Genomic DNA, 23,643 nt, shown 5'->3' with positions numbered 1-23,643 from the left:
AAATATTCGGCCCGACGGTTTTTGAAACTATTGTCAACACAAACGCTTATCTACAAATTTTCTAGAACTCTCCTCTCAGGTAAAGGAACATGAGTGGTAGTGTTCTTCCAGCAAGGTGGAGCTCTATGCTAGCCGTACTGTGAATCGCTGTCTCGAATTCATGACGCCTTCACATGAGAATACACAATAAACAAGGGCTTGTGGCCGCCTCGTTTGAAGAACTCGTCTGCTTGTGAGTTTTATCCATATTTAAAACAAAAAGTGTAGGGAAATAACACTAAATCTGTAGACCAACTGAAGGAAAACGTACGCCGGACTGCTTAGTCTATGTTGCAGTTGTGTGTGAAGTGATTTTAAATGTGACTTCATCAGCAAAAAATGTTGTATATAGACGCAGTGCGACCATTTTCAACAGATGCTGTAATTCTTCGGTTATTATAACTGTTGTGGGTTTAAAACTGTTTATTATTTTTAAATGAAAGTATTTTTTCTATGAGTAAATGTGCGTATTATGACTTGGAGACGCTTTTATCTAGTACGTACTCTATTATGGAACACAGCTCAAATTGTAAAATTTGAAATTTTCCCGGCGAATCAACCATTAAAAAACATTTCGGGCTTGCAGCCGGTCGTCGTAAACTTTTTACAGCTCTAATGGATTGTGACATATACTGGTCATTCAACAAGGGTTGCGATTAGCGCACGAATTACCACCATAGAGTGTGAGAGGTACTTACGTTAGAATATTAAAGTCACAATTAGCGCAAAAAATATAAACATATGGAGTGTTGTCTTTTGCAGACGAAGAGTTTAAATACGAAGCCTTGTTGTAAATATGTAGCTAGTAGTAGCATAAAGGTCTGCGGAGATGCATTCATATTTACCAAGAGCGTACAAACGACTGTGGACAGAGAAACGACTGTTTGTATGCTCCAGCGTCTGCTTAGCCAAGCGTAGTTTTGTTGTTGTGGTCTTCAGTCCTGAGACTGGTTTGATGCAGCTCTCCATGCTACTCTATCCTGTGCAAGCTTCTTCATCTCCCAGTACCTACTGCAACCTACATCCTTCTGAATCTGATTAGTGTATTCATCTCTTGGTCTCCCTCTACGATTTTTACCCTCCACGTTGCCCTCCAATGCTAAATTTGTGATCCCTTGATGCCTCAAAACATGTCCTACCAACCGATCCCTTCTTCTAGTCAAGTTGTGCCACAAACTTCTCTCCTCCCCAATCCTATTCAATACCTCCTCATTAGTTACGTGATCTACCCACCTTATCTTCAGCATTCTTCTGTAGCACCACATTTCGAAAGCTTCTATTCTCTTCTTGTCCAAACTGGTTATCGTCCATGTTTCACTTCCATACACGGCTACACTCCATACAAATACTTTCAGAAAAGACTTCCTGACACTTAAATCTATGCTCGATGTTAACAAATTTCTCTTCTTCAGAAACGATTTCCTTGCCATTGCCAGTCTAGATTTTATATCCTCTCTACTTCGACCATCATCAGTTATTTTACTCCCTAAATAGCAAAACTCCTTTACTACTTTAAGTGTCTCATTTCCTAATCTGATTCTCTCAGCATCACCCGACTTAATTTGACTACATTCCATTATCCTCGTTTTGCTTTTGTTGATGTTCATCTTATATCCTCCTTTCAAGACACTGTCCATTCCGTTCAACTGCTCTTCCAAGTCCTTTGCTGTCTCTGACAGAATTACAATGTCATCGGCGAACCTCAAAGTTTTTACTTCTTGTCCATGAATTTTAATACCTACTCCGAATTTTTCTTTTGTTTCCTTTACTGCTTGCTCAATATAGAGATTGAATAACATCGGGGAGAGGCTACAACCCTGTCTCACTCCTTTCCCAACCACTGCTTCCCTTTCATGCCCCTCGACTCTTATAACTGCCATCTGGTTTCTGTACAAATTGTAAATAGCCTTTCGCTCCCTGTATTTTACCCCTGCCACCTTCAGAATTTGAAAGAGAGTATTCCAGTTAACGTTGTCAAAAGCTTTCTCTAAGTCTACAAATGCTAGAAACGTAGGTTTGCCTTTTCTTAATCTTTCTTCTAAGATAAGTCGTAAGGTTAGTATTGCCTCACGTGTTCCAACATTTCTACGGAATCCAAACTGATCTTCCCCGAGGTCCGCTTCTACCAGTTTTTCCATTCGTCTGTAAAGAATTCGCGTTAGTATTTTGCAGCTGTGACTTATTAAACTGATAGTTCGGTAATTTTCACATTTGTCAACACCTGCTTTCTTTGGTACTGGAATTATTATATTCTTCTTGAAGTCTGAGGGTATTTCGCCTGTCTCATACATCTTGGTCACCAGATGGTAGAGTTTTGTCAGGACTGGCTCTCCCAAGGCCATCAGTAGTTCTAATGGAGTGTTGTCTACTCCCGGGGCCTTGTTTCGACTCAGGTCTTTCAGTGCTCTGTCAAACTCTTCACGCAGTATCTTATCTCCCATTTCATCTTCATCTACATCCTCTTCCATTTCCATAATACTGTCCTCAAGTACATCGCCCTTGTATAAACCCTCTATATACTCCTTCCGCCTTTCTGCCTTCCCTTCTTTGCTTAGAACTGGGTTGCCATCTGAGCTCTTGATATTCGTACATGTGGTTCTCTTCTCTCCAAAGGTCTCTTTAATTTTCCTGTAGGCAGTATCTATTTTACCCCTAGTGAGACAAGCCTCTACATCCTTACATTTGTCCTCTAGCCATCCCTGCTTAGCCATTTTGCACTTTCTGTCGATCTCATTTTTGAGACAAGCGTAGTTTAGAAAGTGATAATTTACATGTGTCGAAATATAACGAGGAAGCACAAAGGCACCTGAAAGAGGGAAGAATCAACAATAATGAAAGACATTAATTCGACTCCGACGAAAACGTATGGCGTATCTCCTTCATATCCGTAGTGGGGTCAGGATGCTTTGAGTAGCTATGTTTTCTGCTAATTATCTACTAACCAGCATTCCACTGACGACCGACAGCATGTTATACTTATGAGACCAGACAGAGATTTTTGTAACGTAGCATTTAGAGAAATTCCATGATATTCTTGATAAATAAATAAGGGAGTCTCGAGTAGTCAAATTTGTTTTAGACGTAACCGTGGTTATTATCTTGTGCATGTGACTGGTAATTGAGGAAAAGATTCCGTAATTCCTTCAGTCATTCGAAACATGGCATCAGTTTTATAGTGGGGGTATACGCCGCACTCTGAGAGCTACACATGCATATGTTTCACGATCTTGAACTTGTGCACTGTTGTGAATCTTACTGGCAGATTACAACCGCTTTTCAGACAGCATCTAGAGCCTAGGTCTTTGGTTTTTCGCGGTCAGATACTATTTCGACTGATCTATCCAAGCACTACTCACGACCCTCGATCACAGCCTCACTTCCGCTTCTACTTTCCTACCCAATAACTGATCTTTGTTTCCTATTTTTATTATTTGATGGGTCTTATACACCTGAATATGCTGCATCTGCTGTGACTATTGCGGTGTCGTAGAGTGAGCGGCGCAGGAACTATGGACCACCGCAGAGATACTGCTACCAAAGCGATATCACTAGGCGCCAATGAGGTGCCAGGTAGAAACCGCGCCTCCCGTAGTCCCGTGGCCCCACCGCCGCTCCTCTGCCCTGAAATAGCGTCGCCAGAGGCCAGGAGGGCAGATCTGATCGAAATCGTATCCTGTTCACTTCCATGGAGTTCCTGTCGGAGTAATGTCGTTTTGCTGCATACTCGCCGTGGCGCAGCCCTTGCCAACCGTCGGGGAGTGATGAGATTTCCGTCTCCTGTGAACTGTGTCCACGCGCCAACGCTATCAAGACTGTCAATACCGAGCAAAGTGGCGCAGTGGTTAGTGCACTGGACTCGCATTCGGGAGGACGATGCTTCAATCCCGCGTCTGGCCGTCTTGATTAAGGTTTCCCATGATTTCCCTGCATCGCTTCAGGCAAATACCGGGATGGTTCCTTCGAAAGAGCACGGCCGGATTCCTTCCCCCTCCTTCCCTAATCCATTGAGACCGATGACCTCGCTGTTCGGTCTCTTCTACCAAATCAACCCAACCAACAGTGTCAGTTAGCGTCTACGAACTTTTATTTTCTGGCGACTGTAGTGAAGCCGCAGTACGGCCATTTTCAACTTGTATTAGTTGGCGACTCAGTAATCGAGGCTAATTTAGTGTTTCCTGAACCGCAAGTCCACTTGTGTGTTTCATAGCTACAGCTGAGGCTGGCGAGCAAAGATAAGCTCTGTTGTAACTAATAAAGTATTACTTGTTCAGAGTGTTCTACACTCACTCTCATAAATTAAGGATAATGCTGATACATGGCGAAACAGCGCTCTGGTGGGCGGTTGGCGGGTTTAAATCACCTTGGGGCATGCCATGCAATTGACCTGCGGTTGTCGCATGGTGGCGCTGGCAGTAGTTCACATACGCAGAGGTTGAAACGTCCCCCTTAGAAAAATTTATGAATGACTGTGCTGATAAACCTCTTACATTATTTGCTTTTCAAACAGCTGACCAAAACTGAACGTACTCAGACATTACTCTCTTTACTTATTCTGATCAACACTAAACTGACACATAATATTTTTAGCGTAACGCAATCTGACTTTTAATAATCCCTACAAAGGAATGGCCCTGACTAACAATAACCTATACATTTCATGAACCATTTACCTCACAAAAAATCTTCGTTACTCAAACTACTGCAATACAGCGAGCGCCAATACTGCCAGCTAAATAAAAGATTCTAACCACTGAAGGCACTAACTACTGATAGGCATAGTTAGCAAATGAAAGATTTTGATAGAGAACAAACAATGTATTTACCTTAATAGTGTTCAAAAGTCATAACATATATATCAGTCCATGATATCCAATATTACAAATTTAGTGTCTCTGATGGACACACGTCCAGATCATCCGCTCTCAAAATTCCGCCATCTCTCTCCCCACATCCACCATTGCTGGCGGCTCACCTCCAACTGCGCAACGCTACGCGCTGTTCACAGCCAACTGCCCAACACTACAATAGCAAATTCCAACAATGCAAACCGGCCACAGACTGCACACAGCACAGTCAGTGATTTTCATATAGAACGCTACATGGCGTTACCAACATAAAAACCTAAACAGCCTACTTACAAGGTGTATTGGTGCACGTCACAGTACGATGCAGCGAGTAACTGTGCAGACGTTTTCAGAAGTGCTAATGGTGACTGTGTGTTGAAAATGACTCAAATAACGCATGCCGATGACGTTATCAGGGACAGAATGCTAGGGCGACTGGAGGCTGGTCAAACACAGCAGGTCGTAGCACGGGCCCTCCCTGTCCCACAAAGTGTGATCTCAAGATTGTGGCAACGATTCAAGCAGACAGGAAACGTGTCCAGGTGCTACATTACGGGACGTCCACAGTGTACAACACCACAAGGAGACCGATATCTCACCATCAGTGCAGGCAGACGGCCACGGAGTACTGCAGGTAGCCTTGCTCGAGACCTTACCGCAGCCACTGGAACTGTTGTCTCTAGACACACAGTCTACAGCCGACTGAACAAACATGGTTTATTCGCCCGGATAACTGCAAGGTGCATTCCACTGACCCCTGGTCACCGGAGAGTCGGTAAAGCCTGGTGTCAAGAACACAGAGCATGGTCATTAGAACAGTGGTCCCAGGTTATCTTCACGAACGAGTCCAGGTATAAAAAAACTTCCTGGCAGATTAAAACTATGTGCCGGACCGAGACTCGAACTCGGGGCCTTTGCCTTTCGCGGCCAAGTGCTCTACCAACTGAGCTACCCATGCACGAAGTAATGCTGTGAGGAGGGGCGTGAGTCGTGCTTGGGTAGCTCAGTTGGTAGAGCACTTGCCCGCGAAAGGCAAAGGTCCCGAGTTCGAGTCTCGGTCCGGCACACAGTTTTAATCTGCCAGGAAGTTTGATATCAGCGCACACTCCGCTGCAGAGTGAAAATCTCATTCTGAGTCCGGGTATAGTCTGAACAGTGATACTCGCCGGGTTTTCATCTGGCGTGAACCAGGAACCAGATACCAACCCCTTAATGTTCTTGAAAGGGGTCTGTATGGAGGTCGTGGTTTGATGGTGTGGGGTGGGATTATGACTGATGCACGTACACCCCTGCATGTCTTTGACAGAGGAACTGTAACAGGTCAGGTGTATCCGGATGTAATTTTTCACCATTATGTCCGCCTTTTCAGGGGTGCAGTGAGTCCCACCTTCCTCCTGATGGATGATAACGCACGGCCCCACCGAGCTGCCATCGTAGAGGAGTATCTTCAAACAGAAAATATCAGGCGAGTGGAGTGGCCTGCCTGTTCTCCAGACCTAAACCGCATCGAGCACGTCTGGGATGCTCTCGGTCGACGTATCGCTGCACGTCTTTAAACCCCTACGACAGTTCAGGAGCTCCGACACGGACTGGTGGAAGAATGGGAGGCTATACCCCAGCAGCTGCTCGACCAACTGATCCAGAGTATACCAAACCGTTGTGCGGCCTGTGTACGTGTGCATGGTGATCATATCCCATATTGATGTCGGGGTACAATCGCAGGAAACAGTGCCGTTTTGTAGAAAATGTGTTTCGGGACGGTTTTCTCAACTTATCACCAATACCCTGACTTACAGATCTGTGTCGTGTGTGTTCCCTATGTGCCTATGCTCTCGGCGCCAGTTTTGTGTAGTGCCACGTTGTGTGGCACTACATTCTGGAATTATCCTTAATTTACGAGCATGAATATAATTAACTGAATTGTTAAGAGACAGCTCAGTGTCCAAGAAGTCGGACACAACAAGTATGACCAATCATGTTAGTGGAAACCGAAACGCAGTCGTTCAGGATGGAAGAACAGCAAACAGTCTTCCAGCAATTCAAACAACATTTTAAATAATTAATCGCAAACGGTAACGATCTGTTTTGTTATATGGATGTTTAAAGCCAGCTGCAGTTGCTAAAGCCCAAGCCTTACACAAATGTTACCTGAACATAGACGTACACATTGGTATGGCAGTGATGGTATGATAATGAAGATGTGTACAGACAGGGCGAAGGTCTCCGTTGCAAATGTGGGAAGTCAGCTGACTATCGCATATTGCATCTGCATGTTATAGATTTTCCTTTGACAGACGACTTCGATTACGGTAGACTGGCATGGAATATACTGATTTTAGTTACCAGGAATCATCATATTTTGTATAGTTTACAGGTGATCAGTGCTGTTTATAAGCATAAATCTTATATGTGTGTTGTGAATTCAATTTTGTCACCGAAGTAAAGATGCATATCGGAGGAACATGAGGTATGACGTAAAAGAAGTAATAGAAAGTTATGACTACTTACCCAGTGCTTCATTAGTTCATTCGCTTTTTGGCTAATGGTCTGGTAACTTACCTGTAAAGAAATAAAAAACCTGATTACTCTATGAAAATACAGGGGCTACTTCTGAGAGGAATAAATAATATAAAGTTGATTTTTAGTCGTTACTAGTACGTAACATCTTAGTACGCAAAGAGATTCCGAAGTGTGTTTGCACCGTCAATAATGATGGCATAATTTGTGTATGTCAATTTATTTATGATATGACTGAGCTTGTAATTAAGTTATTTCCTGTTTTTCTGATACTTTTCCTCTTTGTAAAGTACTTTTGAAGATGATCAGGGACGGAAACTCATCAGAAAATAAATAAAATATTTGCAGTCCAGATAAACATATAATTAAATTATAGGAAGGCTGTTTTATTTGAGTTCGCTACAAACATTCTTGCAAGGTATGCAAACGGCAACGTGCAGCTGTGATGCAGGAGTTCTAGATGTACAGGCGGCGCTCTGTCGACGATGTCGATGTTTCCAGGACGGCATCATCTGGCGCTCTGCACTGAGCAAATATCTGGAATGCGACTACTTCTCCTCGTCGACCCGTAGAATTCTGCGGAGTTCCCCACAAACTTTACGCTGCTGGTTACTTGGGCCACGATAGCTATCTTCTTGGCTCTTTTTCACTTCCTGCTTTTGTATTTGGGTTCGTTTTCGTCTATTTCTTAATCATTAATGCACAAAAGCTTCGATAATTCAGTTAAAATCTAGCTTAGGTATTTATAATAAACAACAAGCAGCATTTATTAAAGGTTTTTAACCCTCCAGTGCAACTAGAAGAAAGTACCATACATATTTCGTTTTACTGATGATAAACATCGTCAGTGGTCTGTAATGAAGTATAGTTATTGTTTGGTTATGTTGACAGATATGAAAACAGTTCTTTATAGAAGATATTGAAGTAACATTTAGCTTACGATATTTTATATCTCATTTTTGCTTACTTTAGTAAGTGTCGTCTGCACGCACATTTTGGAGGTGCTCCTGCGTATGTCACTGCTGTTTCTGCCTTCTCTGACGTTGGTCTGCAGCATTACACATTTCTTGACGTGAAGTACCACACAATGCAGAACTATATTTGTTTCCCAATTTCTGTAGAAACGTGTCTCGGTATGTTTTTGTGTGAGTAGTGTCGCCAACTTAACAGTAATTTCTCATCATATGTGGTTTGTCACATGCGTATTATGTCGTTTTAATTATGTCAGCCGCGGGGAGTAGCCGCACGGTTACGAGGCACTTTGTCACGGATTGTGCAGTCCCTCCCGCCGGAAGTTCGAGTGTTACCTCGGGCATGGGTGTGTGTGTTGTCCTTAGCATAAGTTAGTTTAAGTAGTGTGGTAGTCTAGGAACCGATGACCTCAGCAGTTTGGTTGTTTAGGAACTCACATGCATTTGAATATAATTATATCAATATGTGTTTATTTAATGTGTAAGTGGATGAATTTGGCATGTGGGAATGGAAGATCTCTGTCGAGACTAGAGTAGGTTTGAGGGATCTCTTTTTTTGGGGGGGAGGGGCGGGGGAGAGAGAAGGGAGGAAAGAAGGAAGATTGCTTTTAACGTCGCGTCGACATAGAGTTCATTAGAGACGGAGTGTAAGATCGGATTGTGTCAAGGACGTGGGAGGAAATCGGCCGGAGGAAATCGGCTCCTTTCCAAGGAGTCATCCCGGCATTTACGTAGAGCGATTTAGGTAAATGAAGGAAAACCTACATCTCAACAGCCGGACTCGTGTTTGAACCGTCGTCCTTCCGAATACGAATCCAGTGCGTCGCCGCACTGCGCCCCCGCATTCGGTGGGACAAGGAAGCAAAGGTTGACAGTGAATGCAAAGTCGCACCTCTTGTGCATTAATGATGAAGAAATTGACCAAAACCAATTCAAATGCATAAGCAGGAAGTGAAAAAGAACATTCATATTTCGAGTCAAGCAGATAGCCATCGTGGCGAACTTAAACACTTTTAATAACTGTAAAGCAACTAATGCCACCATGGCCAGCAAATCAAGAAATACATAACAGGTGGAGACCGTATCTCTCATTAAGGCAACAAAACACACAGTTATATATACTGCCTGACAGATACGTGAAGCACCCGGAAGACGTGGTCGGATTTGAACATAGCGTCATAAAAGCACACACCCTCGGCGAATATGTAAATGACGAGAGCATTAGTGTGTTCCTGGTTAGCGTTGTTACCAGACCTCGTAGGATATTTAAGCGGCGTGAACAGCGTCAGATATTGAGTGTTCACCGCGCAGGATACGGAGATGCCACGTTCTCAAGTGAGATAGCGTTATTAACACCCGACAAGAGTTTGGAAGGGGCCACATTGTGGGCCTCAGTTTGATCGGCTGGTCGAATCATGCAATATCCAGATTTATGAGGCATTCTGGTGTGGTCGTGGCCCGAGATTGGACTGCAAGGGGAACGTGAAGGCAGGCACACTCATCGTCAAAGTTTCCACGCCTCACAGCCACCAGGGAGGTTCACTGTATCTTGCACCAAGCGTATCGTAACCCTCGTAACCCCCTGACAGCTGCGCTTGCCAGCCGAAAACTAGTACCGGACTTCCTCCAACGTTCTGTGTCATCCCACGCCATTAGTTGGAGACTGGCTTCAGCCGGACTAAGGAATTACCCTCCCATGGGAAGGATGCCTTAACACTGCAACACAAACGGCTGCGTTTGGAGTAGTGGCGTGACTGAGGTGCATGGACTTTGATGAACGCCATCGCATTGCGCTCAGGGCAGTTCTGAATTACTCTGGATGACCGTCGTCCCTGAGTATGACGGCGGCCTAAGAAGAGGGCCAATTTTCCCAATGTTTTGGAGAAGCACGGCGGTATTAAACTAGTTGTCACAGTGAGTGGAGACATCGGCATGACTTAAGGTCACAACCAAGTGGGTTGTTGAACTTCGGAAGGACTGGTTGGAATTGGGGTTCAAGGTAGAAGGAAAGGAAAATTGGAGGAAGAAATATATACCGACCAATATGCCGGTGATCAACGACAGAGAAGAATTCAGAAAAAGAGTGTCACCAGTTTAGCCGACAGGAGAAAAGGACACTGAAGATCTCGGAAGAAGAGCGGGAGAGAAGAAGAGAAAGAATGAAGAGGTTCTGGGAGAAGAGGAGGAAAATGCAGTCCACGAGGGGCTACTCGTGGTCCTACAGAGGCCGTAACGCAAGAAGAAGAAGAAGAAGAAGAAGAAGAACTTCACCACTGGTTGTGGTCGAGGGCACTTTGGCTGCATCATGATGCGTCATATACAACCTGTGTCCCCCTGTGTTGCCTCTCATGCGACCGCATCGTGGTTTCATTTATCGAAAACCGCACACATGGTGAAGTAATCATGTACTTCATTTCAAATCCTCCCATCTGTACTTTATAATATATGCTCAAAATGATTACCCTTGTCAGCAACGCGTGCACGAACTCTTTTTACCTTGTTTGAGAGCCTTATAGAAAACCATCTACTCTTTGTACATCCTGCAGACAATAATGTCTGTGAAACAAAATCCAGAATATAATGTAACAAACTGTAATGTACATAGGTACAATATACGGGGAAGGGAAAATTTTCACAAAATTAGAAATATTAGACATAAAAAGAAAGGCTTCAGATCTTAGTCCACTTACAATAGGAACCGTCTTTTATAACAGACTTCCATCTGACCTCAAGACAGCTAATTTAAACACTTTAAAGAATAAACTTAAGCATTTATAATAGAGAAAGGCTTATACTCAGTAGAAGATTTGAAGTCATAAGATCCCTTTTCAAAACAGTGTACATAGCAAAAATTTGTTTCTGCAACACAAAAATTATAATTTCTGATCTTTACACAGTATATCAATTGATGCATCTATATTTCAAGTTGTAAAGTCTCTCTGTAAAACTGTATATATAGCATAAATTTGTTTTTGCAGCAAAAAATGATTTTTGACCTTCACTATTTATATCAACGTCTGCACTTATGTTTGCTAACCAAACCTTTGTGAACTAAAATCTATAACAATGTCCGAAAGCTGATTGTAATATGGACAGCAAACAATCTTTGCGGAGCGCTTTGTCAGCAAAGTTACACCTCCGTCGTTCTGTTAATCTTCAGCTCAGCAGCCTGTGTTGAGATACCCCTTCCTCAAGATCGACCATAGGACGACGTACGGAGCAGTTAAATTGGGAGAACGTGTGGGGACCACAGTCCATTATAGATGATTCTAACTCCAAAAGAAATCGCTTAAAAATGAACTGTTTCATTAGATGTGTCAGAAATGACACCGTCCTGCTACAACCAACAATAATGTTCATCTCCCTCAAGAGGCGAAATAAACTAAGTAATGAATACTGTAACACAACAGTGTTCACTCTACTTTCAATGGAAGAAGTGTCCACTACTGGACGACCGTACATAGCGTCAAATTTTCTGTCGGTGCAAGATGTTTTCATGACAGGCATCTGGACTTTCATTCGTCTAAATTCTTGTGTTTTGCCTATTCACGTACCCTATAAGGTGAAACCAGGCCTCATCAGTGAATGAAACACGTTGCCGTTCTGCGGTTCAATGACTGCCAAAAAATGACTGAAACCGTGTACACTTTCCTTTACTCGGTGCCTTCACTTCCTGCAAACTACCAACTTGATATGCTCAAAACTAAAAGTTCTCCATCGGTTTCTAAGCATTACCGTACGAAATCTGAGGTTAGACAGATAGTCTGCTCGAACTTATTGAAGCCGAACACAGCATCATATTCTTCACTTCATCCAGCTTAGCGTTCGTCAAAATCTGAGGTCTCCCTGTTCTCTTCTTGTCTGCAACTGATCCGCATTTCCAGCAACGGGCGATTGATCTTGTTATTGTTGAAACGTTAGGCACTACGGATCCGGCCGTTTCCCGAGGAACGTCTCTACAACTCGTGCATACGAACTACTGGCAAAGTATTGTTCAAAAATGAAAACTCGTTTGTCTTGGGACAACGGCATGTTTACCAAGCAGTGAGTTGTGTCGTACTACAGGCATCATGTGAACTGTAGCCTTTACAATGGTACCCTTATGTGTCTTTAGCAATACTTGTGATGCTTTTTTGCGGTGGCTCATCGAACGAATGCAACGCACCTGCTATTTAGCCGGCCGCTCTGGCCGAGCGGTTATAGGCACTCCAGTCCGGAACCGCGCGGCCTCTATGGTCGCAGGTTCGAATCCTGCCTACGGCATGGATGTGTATGATGTCCTTAGGTTAGTTGGGTTTAAGTAGTTCTAAGTCTATGGGACTGATGACCTAAGATGTTAAGTCCCATAATGCTTTGAGCCATTTTAATCATTTGAAACTCCTCTTTACAGACACATTTGTTTTCATGTGCACGACTTTTAGATTACGCTGTAGTTTCCCACTAGTTGCAGCGACAAGAAGGGATCCGGGTGTTCCAAAATCACAGCGACGATTTGTAACATACGAAAGTCAACGAAAGAGGGATCATTTTTCGTTAAGGACCAAATTCTTTTCAATCTGCCGTTTATCAGTTACGCCCAGACTGTGCCCGTTGGGATCTGTTGCATAGAACGAACATTTTTTATTTATTATTTATTTTTTTATACTCGTGACTTCCAGTGGCAATTATGTATTTAATGAAATGCATGACACAGATTGTTTATTACTTGTTTCATTGCCCTTGCTGCGTTTGTATCCCTATGAGAGGTTAAAGGTTTGTCCATATGTTATGGTGCTCATGCGTTTTACTAAAACCCATGATGTTATTTTGTTGTTTCGTTCCTTGAATTTTCCATGACTCTGTATGATTACGGTCATAATGTAACATGAGTACTTACTGTTGCATTTAGTTGTAGTACAGGATAGGCTTTTTGACATGTTTGGAACTCACAGAATACGGGTTGCGTTATATGAGGGATGATAGTATTAGTGATTCTGAACAAAACTTTCGTATGGACATACGCCCTATTCAAATGGTTCAAATGGCTCTTAGTACTATGGGGCTTAACTTCTGAGGTCATCAGTCCCATAGAAATTAGAACTATTTAAACTAACCGAAGGACATCACACACATCCATGGCCGAGGCAAGATTCGAACCTGCGACCGCAGCGGTAGCGCGGTTGCACACTGTAGCGCCTAGAACCGCTCGGCCACCCTGGCCGGCCACACCCTATTCCGGATTCAGGATGCTGTTACGAGAGTTCAACGGTATTGCACTGTTAAAGACTATCACGAAAGGGTTTCCCAGTGACCATGTCTGACGTATGTTCAGCAGGTTACACGTGTAACGCAGCACGAGGCCTTTGGATGGGGGAATGCCTGCTGAGCGCTGAAGGCGGCTGCGGCATCTCAAGCAACAAGTGGGCCCCCCTTTGTCTCGCTGCAAGGCAGCACAAGGAGTCTACCAGAGAGGGGGGGGCGACTACACTTCTCCGTCTTCCCTGAAGTAGCTGTTTCTGCGGAGAGTACTAGCGCTTACTAAGAGCTCATACTGCACTGAAACTCAGTGACCCGTTAGGTACTAAAAACATTCAACAGCCTTGGGTGCATAAATCATTTACTGTTTCGTTCCTTTAATTCTCCATACATTTGTATCATTATAGTCATAATGATGAGACAACCGGTTTCAAAAGGCTTTGCTGCCATCTTCAGGTCTCGAAAAATCTTTTTGTTGCGAAATGTGTTCATCTTACGTTGGATCTCACGCAAAGTTGTCAGCACATTATAAAAAGTTTGCTGTAACTAAAACATTTTAAAACATAAAGCACATCGTGCAGATGGCCAAAGCGCGTATGCACACACACACACACACACACACACACACACATACATACATACACACACACACACACACACGGTGTGTGCTACTGTGTATTATTTTTTTGTGATGTAACAAGCATGTGTGTGTGTGTTTGTGTGTGTGTGTGTGTGTGTGTGTGTGTGTGTGTGTGTGTGTGTGTCTGTCTGTAATTTCATAACAAAAAAGCCCACAAAGTAAAGATTGTGCATGGTTTTTGGACAGCAGACGAATCACAATCCTGGATCACACACTGTATGTGGTATCGAAAGTTCCGATGCCACAGCGTACGTGCACGCTCGTAGGTTGGCACTACGAGAGCGGACGAACTACGCCGACCACAGCGCCCTCTAGCCGACGCCTTGGAGCTCAACGAGCGCGGCTCTACTTTCTACACAATTCATCAAGAGCAGACGGCCGAGAAACTTCGCTTTGGCTTAGTTTGCTATTGAGACTGTCTACCAGTTACTATGGGTCTACGACGTCGCACCTACGTGCTCATCACCTAAAGTTATGTAAGATGTTTGCATATGTTTATACACTAGTAAAGGTGCTTTAACTGTATTTGCAGTACCAAATTGCTTTACCTCACCTGCTCCTATTCGCTTCCTTCATTCGGCCTATTTTGCAGATCGCAGGAGCAGACTCACGACCCGCCTTCCAGGCGGGATACAAAACTGTATTCGCCTGTTCTGGCCAAAACTGAAGCTGGCAATGACGCACTTAAGGGAGTTTCATACACCAACATCTTGACAAAACTCCAGAGAAAAAATTCCAGAGATCTGAGATCCGGCGATCGCTCTGGCCGTGGGACAATCCCCCTCTTCCAAACCAACGATGAGGATATGTGTTGTCCAGGTGCTCGCAGATATTAACATCAAAGTGGGCTGATGCACAGTCGTGTTTAAATAGATAACTTCTGCGGAAAACAAGGGGTACAGTCTCCAAGAATTGTGGCAGCACATATCACTGGAACACCAGATAACATGGACCAGTCAAACGTCCATGCGTTGACTGAGAATGGTGGCCACCGATGTGGGCGGCGTGTGAACTGTGCTCGCTCTAGACATGGCTGTTGCGGAGACTTTGAAAACCCCATCACGAGTGAACGTGGCCTCATCCGTGAACGCAAAATGTACAGAGTTTGGCCCTGCATTGTACAACTGGACTACGGTGGACAGTACATTGACAGAAGCGGACGTGGGACCAAAAATCCGTTGGTCTAGGCGCTGCACGTGTTCTTTGTGATACGAGTGTAATACCTATTCCACAGTACTCTCCACACTGTATCTTTCAAAATAAGCGTTTCATAGTCACGTTGATGGGTGCTTGTTGCTGGGTAGGCGGCCACAGATCCGGTGATCGGACATATCTTTGACGGGAACCTTGACTGGCTCTCTGAGGCATGAACGACCCCGTCTCTCGTAAGCTGGTATCCATGAAGATAAACTTCTTCCAGTTAGGATGACGTCTGTTCAGAAAGCGCTTTCTGTACATTTGTGCTGCTTTACGGGCACTACATCCTGCTGCACCGTAAATTAAATGCATGTCTGCAAAACTGTCGTGACAAGTACGTTCCACTTCTGACCACTCGTCATGCACTGTACAATAACACACCACACTATGGACATATTACAAGCTGTCTGATACAATGGATAACTGACACCAAGGACAGTGGTGTGTGACCGGCACCGGTTATTGCTCCAGTGCGATGCATGCAGTCGTCATATGATACACGTGTTATGAGCTAAGTTTGTCCATTATGTCTGTTTGGGGTTCAGGTGTGTACGCTGTTTAACAACCAGTGCCTGTTCCAGTCTACACCAGACATACGGGTCATAACTGAATGCGCCGTTGCAATGCCTGCATTGAGACTGGCAGTTGTCACTTTCGGCAGTTAATATGTGCTACGTTGTTGTCATGTGACGTAAGGCCTTTGTCTCCGTAACAGAACAAATATGCATTTCTGACCACTGGTTCCTTATCTCCTGTTTCAGTTGACCCAAAATGTTTGAGACACCCTGTATAACTTTTAGCATTATACCATATATGTGATTTTTCTTCAACATTTTCCTTAAATATTTTCTCATTTTGTACGACGAAAATGTTAGTTTTTCTGGAAGTTCGAAATTTTATTTGTGAATAAAACGAAGCACATTTTCATATCTAGTATGTATTTTGCAAAACATATTTCAACAACCTTTGTAGTTTCCGTAAATTTATTACTACGCTGTGTCACTGTCAGTAGGGGCGTGTTACGAAAAGTTAAGTGCTTCTGTAGTTGTGAGAAAATAAATTGCGATGGTAACAAAGCTTCTGTGTGTTGCCATGATACGTTGGAGAGCATGCACGCGGCACTAACCACCATGTCGGTTGGATGAGTGCACCTCGTGCAAATGGACCAGCACGAGGTCAGGTCATATTTTACAAGACACGATATGAGCGAAGTTTTTGAGCAGATGAATTAAGCTCCAAATAACATATAAAAGACATGCCCCGAAATCATTTGCAGTTAACGAGAGAATTCTCATAATAAGTGCAGCAAATGGAGCGTTCTCACGGAGACCGACACGGTTTTCTCAGTAGCATTGACAACCTGTATGAGTGTTCATACGATATTAGCTTAATATTTTTGCAATTAAGAACTGAATAATGGCGCGTGTTACGTAAAATTCTAACTCCATGACCTTGTCACTGACCTCAGTCACTGTTACCAGGACTAGTGTCCTGTACCTTTCTTATTGTATGGCTCTGAGCACTATGGGACTTAACATCTATGGTCATCAGTCCCCTAGAACTTAGAACTACTTAAACCTAACTAACCTAAGGACAGCACACAACACCCAGCCATCACGAGGCAGAGAAAATCCCTGACCCCGCCGGGAATCGAACCCGGGAACCCGGGCGTGGGAAGCGAGAACGCTACCGCACGACCACGAGATGCGGGCTTTCTTATTGTAACAGAACCGAGTGTTACTAATGAACGTCAGATTCATGAATGAAAGAAACATTTCAAAAATTTGGCCAATTTTGTTTTATTGGAGAATACTGTAAATTTTCAAAGTGGTGTAGAAAAGCAATCACTTGTCTTTTCCTTTCAGCTTTATTATAGCAAATCTAGATTCGGCTAGTAATTAGCTAGCCATTATCAATGCAGTAGTAGTTACTAGCCGATATCTAGATCTGCTATAATAAAGTCTGAAAGGAAAGGACGACTGATTGCTGTTTTTCATCTTTTTGAGTCATATCACGGTCGTTGAGTGCATCCCAAACTCCTAGTGGAACATAACTTAATGATGTAAATTGTTGTGTAATAACGTCTCACTCAGTTTCTTGTAGACAAAAATCACTGCAATTTTAGTCGAAGTACAATTAATGTAATAGTAAAATATTTATTGACTTGTTCGTATCATGATTTATTTTGTGAGAATGCTTTCTGTCGCTTGCTTGGTGGTTCGTATTTCAGCGTTGCAACTGCGTTGAATTTTGATTCTTAGTAATTTAGCAAAGATTAAACCAGGGAAATTCTTTAATCTTTATTTGAGAAATTAACTGATTTCCCCTGTGTAGGTACACATTAGTATGAGTAAATGTAATTAGTTTCCACCGTAATAAAAAGATTTCGTCATTTAGCTATTCCGTGACGATTATTAGTATTTTTTTTTTCAATTTGTTACATTTGAATTTCTTTATTTGACCATAGTTAATATTTCTGTTTGTTGCTTAGTGAAGTTATTCAGCTGTACGGGAATTCAGGCTTTCTCGGCGAATTTCGACGATGACGACTTGCCGGGTTATCGGCCGAGTCAAGGTGTAGTTCTGCGGTAAAGTTTTGACAAGTTTCCTACTCATCTTCAGGCGAAACTATCCTGCTAGTGTCGTGTGAGCACTATGTCGTTAGCACACGTTTATTCAGAAAATTACGTATAATCATTGTAGTAATAATCAACCGGTTAAAAAATTGATTCTGTACAGCTGGACTAGTGACTGAATTTAGAAATTACTTCATTAATTCGCTGTGAGTTACTCAAATTTTCGTCGTACTTTTCGTTGTCTTTGTGTGTGATTTTCACTATTTTATGAAGATGATTCAATATTTACTCCACCAAGTCATTTGTAAATGTAGCTTGTACACTTTCTCCGCTAATCGGTTATTCTCTGTTAAATGACTGCCTTAATTGTCTGTATCTCCATCTTTTCATAGATGGTTACGGGACCTCGGCTGTTTAGTACAGAATGCCAAATCAAACACCTTTTAGCCGGGTTCTTTCCAAACTTATTTTATTGGGCTACCAGTTTCGGCGATATATTACGCAATCTTCAGGCCCCTCTATATATCATGCAGCTCTTAAGCAGGGGAAGACAAAGGACGGTATGACAAAACTAACGCCATAATGCGAAGTGCCAAAAAGAAAAAATGACGTATAGAGGAGCCTGAAGATGGCTTAATATATGACCGAAACTGGTAGCCCAATGAAACAATAGTTGGAAATTATATGGTTGATTTGACATTCTGTCTTAATTTTTGTGACTGGATTAGGTTCACGTGATCACAGTCTTCAGCATATCCTGCTAGAGAGGGGAAAGTCCGTGGCAAAAGGCCAGATTCGAGCTACAGTGATGTAAAGACCGTCATAGTAAGCTCACGTTGATGTCTTGACGACCAAATCAACCTGAACTGACCTTCACGGGACACCTCTGGGATGGTGCGGGCGCCAGATCCACACCCAAAAACCAATGGCTAGTAATTTACAGTAACTGAGACATCTGTGCAGACATACAGCTTCGGGAAGCTGTCAAGGGCTCAACTAATCCGTGCAACATAGAATCGCTGCTTCACTGCGCTCCAGTGGTGGACCAATACGCTGTTAAATTGGTTGTCATAATGGTTAGGGTGATCAGTGCAACAAGAGGGCCGTAGATGTCACATGTTACTCTGCATCATATCCCAAAAGCCTGCCTTCACGATCATCTCTATAGTTCATAGCCTCCGATGTTCCCTCAGTTACGCTAGCAACAAAGTCAAGCGTTGTACTTTCGTAAATTGCATGTGCGCAACTAACCTTATTAATATGCAGGATGAAAGGGGTGTAAGTTCAGATAGTTCTACTGATTTCTGAGAACGGTGTACTGAACAACATGGCATCATAATTTGCTTTATTTGCGGAGTAACAATTATGGCCGTTACGTGTAGGATGTTTTTATGTTTGTTAGTAGCTCAAAGTACACATGGCACTAGATTAGCCATTAATGTTTACTTTTCCCTGGCAGCGGGTCAGATACGGACGCAAAATGGGTAGCCTATACTGACAGGCATAGTCAATTTCATGCTTCAGTTACGACCATGCAGAAAACATAAGGTAGTAAATTATGTGATACAGAGAAGAAGCACACAACACACTGAAGTGGGTACATATTAAAATGCCAGTGACCTCAGGATTCGTGCTGGACTCCTAACATCCTGTATTATTTGGCAAACCGAACTAGTAATCTGACCGCGATGGCAGCGCCATTGCGTTTACGTACATGAAGCAGCAATTAGGTACTCTCCAGAATCCTTGTAAGTGGATTTCTACACCGCCACTGAATGAACTGGCCGTCTTGAGCAAGAACAGAAACGGAACGTACAATATTGCTCACATTAGCTGCTTACGATGCTTCGCTGCCAGTTTTCGTTAAAACAACCATCCCCGGTGGTTTCGCTGTTTTCCGCAGCGACACCCGTTGACTCGTCGTGCCGGCCGGGGTGGCCGTGCGGTTCTAGGCGCTCCAGTCTGGAACCGCGCGACCGCTACGGTCGCAGGTTCGAATCCTGCCTCGGGCATGGATGTGTGTGATGTCCTTAGGTTAGTTAGGTTTAAGTAGTTCTAAGTTCTAGGAGACTGATGACCTCAGAAGTTAAGTCCCGTAGTGCTCAGAGCCCTTGGAATCGTCGTCTCTGCTGTTTCAGTTGCGGATGACAATGCGCGTTCTTTGTTCGAATCTATGCTGTCAGACATAATTATTTTTCGTTTTCGTCGTCGGCCATGGTATCTCTCCTCCAGTACTCATCACACTGTTTTTTAGCATGGTACATGAACATTCCATTCTTCTAATATCACATTACTAGAAGACAATATCATACTGAGAATGCCACTTTACCGCGTGGCTTAGCGGTTTCTACTGGTAATGCTGAGATCCTGTGTTTGATTGTCAGCCAACATTTCAATTTTTTTTTGTTCAAAATTCTGGAAGGAAGTCTTTAACCCTTCTGAGGTTAACTGCAAATCTACTTGAATATAAAAGCAGCGAAATTGACGCGCAAATCACTGATGTTACATCGAAAGGTTTGCTAAGAGGAAGATTACACTAGACGTTTACTTATTAGCACATAAAGCTGTTACTTTTCAGGTTAGACACGGAGATACTTCACGTATTACGACTACAGAGCTTAATATTTCCAAGATTCCAGATCAGTTATATAGAAGTTAGGTGTAGATGAGTGGGAATCAATCTGGTCCCTACTGCACACTAGTGGGCGTTCCAGCTCTCATTGCGCAGCAGGCGGTGGGGATTTTGGAAAAAAAATGGTTCAAATGGCTCTGAGCACTATGGGACTTAACATCGGAGGTCATCAGTCCCCTAGAACATAGAACTACTAAAACCTAACTAACCTAAAGACATCATACGCATCCATGCCCGAGGCAGGATTCGAACCTGCGACCGTAGCAGTCGTGCGGTTCCGGACTGAAGCGCCTAGAACCGCTCGGCCACCGCGGCCGGCTGATTTTGGAAAGATTTTCGTTAGGTTTTCATAATTATTCCATATAGAATATCTGCTAAGTAATAGTTATTATATGCTTTAACTTGCTCCGTAACTACGCTTTATAAATTTCGTAAAGTAAAGTTGCTTCCGTACTTCATAAATCATCATTACTGTGGATCCGGCAGTCGGTTAGAAAATATTACTTCTAGCAGAGATGAAAGAATGAGCGGTCGGCAGAAAAGGTTCACTATCCCTGGTCTACATGGTATGGCGGCAGTGGATACAGAACCATTTTGCTGAAAAATTTTCGTCAGTGGAATAACGTGGAGAAGACTGATGCTCCTTAGTAAATGCCAAATGTTCGGATTTTCTTGTCTCGGCCTTTTTTAAAATTTTTTCTCTCTCCATTTCTACATGATAGTGAAGTTTCCCTGTTATAATCACAGAGGAGAAGTCATCACGAAACGAACCTGTGCATTCACAACAATGAAACGTCACCGGGCACTATTGTTTGATAATGCTCGTCGGACACTCGCTTTTCAACATTGAATATGATTGACAGATTGTCACACCTTTCAGAATCAAATCCTGTAGATGGAACAGCCGTTTCTCATTCATTGCTAGCTTGGAAGTCCCATTTTGTGCAATTAAAGCTGTGCAATTCTTTTTAGAAACCGTTTTATTTGCATTGTTAATAATGTCGCAGAAATTGCTGCCTAATGATACTTTTATTCATATGGTCAGTGGAAATATTTATTGTGTGGGCTTTACTTACTCTGCTTTGGGGCAGACACTGGAATCCTCGTGTGCCTTCTTCCGTAAATTGGTCCGCACCTCGTGGTCTTGGGGCTAGTGTTGCAGCCTCTGCGTCACGGGTTCACGGGTTCGATTTCCCGCGCGGTTTGGGATTTTCTCCGCCCAGGGATTGGGTGTTTGTGTTGTCCTCATCACTTCATCATCTCGGGAAAGTGGTGAGACTGGAGAGTGCAAAGAGTGGGAAAATGTACGAGTGCTGATAACCACGCAGTTGAACGCCCCACAATCCTAATATGAAGAAGATGATGATGATGATGATCATCATCATCATCATCATCATCATCATTATCATCATCATGCGTAATTTGCCCACTGTTGGCCTACTTAACTTTTATTTGTCAACATTCGTTTGCACCTTCTGTCTCCTTTTCTGTCGATACTATCACGCCATTTTCATTCTCCTGTCAGTAAAATGAATGACTTTGACAGATGTAAGTGGGTTTTCTCTTTTGATGCTAGTCAGTTGACAGGATGAGCATTACTGCAAAGGGTGATTCTAAAGCATTATGTCACGGTGAAAAACACTAAATAAATTACTTTTTCTCTCTTAACAACATGTGGGCAGGGTGACTCCTTCCTTAGCTCGGGTATGAGGTAGAATGAAACAGCATTTTTACATAAGATAACTTTTATTGAAGATTTGTACAACGGTTTTCTTACTGGACTGTTCTGGCTGGGAGAGCGGCAGCTGTGTCGTTTGCGAAGCCTTCTGCCGCGGCAGCGGCGGCGTCTGATTACGCCTGGCGGTGTGTATCTCGTGTCGCCGTCTCGCCCAGTTGACTGGAGACGCGCCTCGTGCGGTGGCCCGTTTAATTATTGAGAACGAACTCGTGAATCGGATGGTGATACCTTGGATGTGGCGTCGCAGTGTTTCTCTTCTCTAAGCGGCCGCGTGTGTCAGTGTTATGCGTCGGCCAGCAGAGCGGCGCGGCGGGGGAAGGCCAGTGTCCCGGACTGGAACAACGAACTCCCGCTTGCCAGTCTTCGGCTGTCAGATCTTCATCCCAGCTCACAGGTGACTGCTGATGTGAGGCCGTCTCCTTCCCGTCCTCACGAGTCACCCGGGTACGTAAAAAATCAGTCTTCAAATACCTTCTAACTTCTGCCTTCTGGCGGCGAGGCTGCTGCTTGGTATTCCATTACAGCGGCGGACTTGGTGCGTCTGTGTACGATGTAGTCTCTTCCTGCATGACGGTCTTCAGCTCCGAAACTGAACTGAAAACTACTCTTCTTGTCGGGCCCACTGCGTCTCGCGTATTTATTCCCTTCAGTTCACTGGAGGTGAAAGACTTCACGGTCATTGCCTCTTCTGTCACGTTGAAAAGCTTCTCGAAGAATCTTCTTAACGTCGGTCATTGGCTCTTGGAATGTAGGCGAGGGCCTTTAATCACATGTGACAATTGAGAAACACGTGAGCCGGTCAGGCGATGCCATGAGGGCTGAATCGACAGCTTCCTGAACGTGCTGACTTCATGGTCATTGGCTCTTCCGTCACTGCTGCTTTGCCCGCTGTTTGCCAGTGTGTAATTCTTCTAAACTAAACTAAGTTTTTCATTTATTTTCTGATTTCTACGTCACTTCACATTGATTTCACTAATTTATTCACCTATCTTAAGTACCACTCAACACAGAAAACTTTCGAAGCTTCCCGCGAAGGTATTTACCACGATCGGATTTGGTGATCACTTTTGATGCTAGCACTGTGAGCTAACATCGCGCACAACTTTGAATTGGAAAGCGATAGCAACCAGTCACGCGGCTGAAATAGTTCCTGCTACTGCTGGGTTACCACTTCGCCTTGCCCAGTATTGAATGGGGAACTCCGAGAGACCCTGTCGACCCATCGGCTTCCGAGGATGCCGAACGGCTGTGCGG

This window comes from Schistocerca nitens, chromosome 5 (genome assembly GCF_023898315.1).
Source record: "Schistocerca nitens isolate TAMUIC-IGC-003100 chromosome 5, iqSchNite1.1, whole genome shotgun sequence".
Taxonomy (NCBI): domain Eukaryota; kingdom Metazoa; phylum Arthropoda; class Insecta; order Orthoptera; family Acrididae; genus Schistocerca; species Schistocerca nitens.
This window is presented reverse-complemented; position numbering follows the sequence as displayed.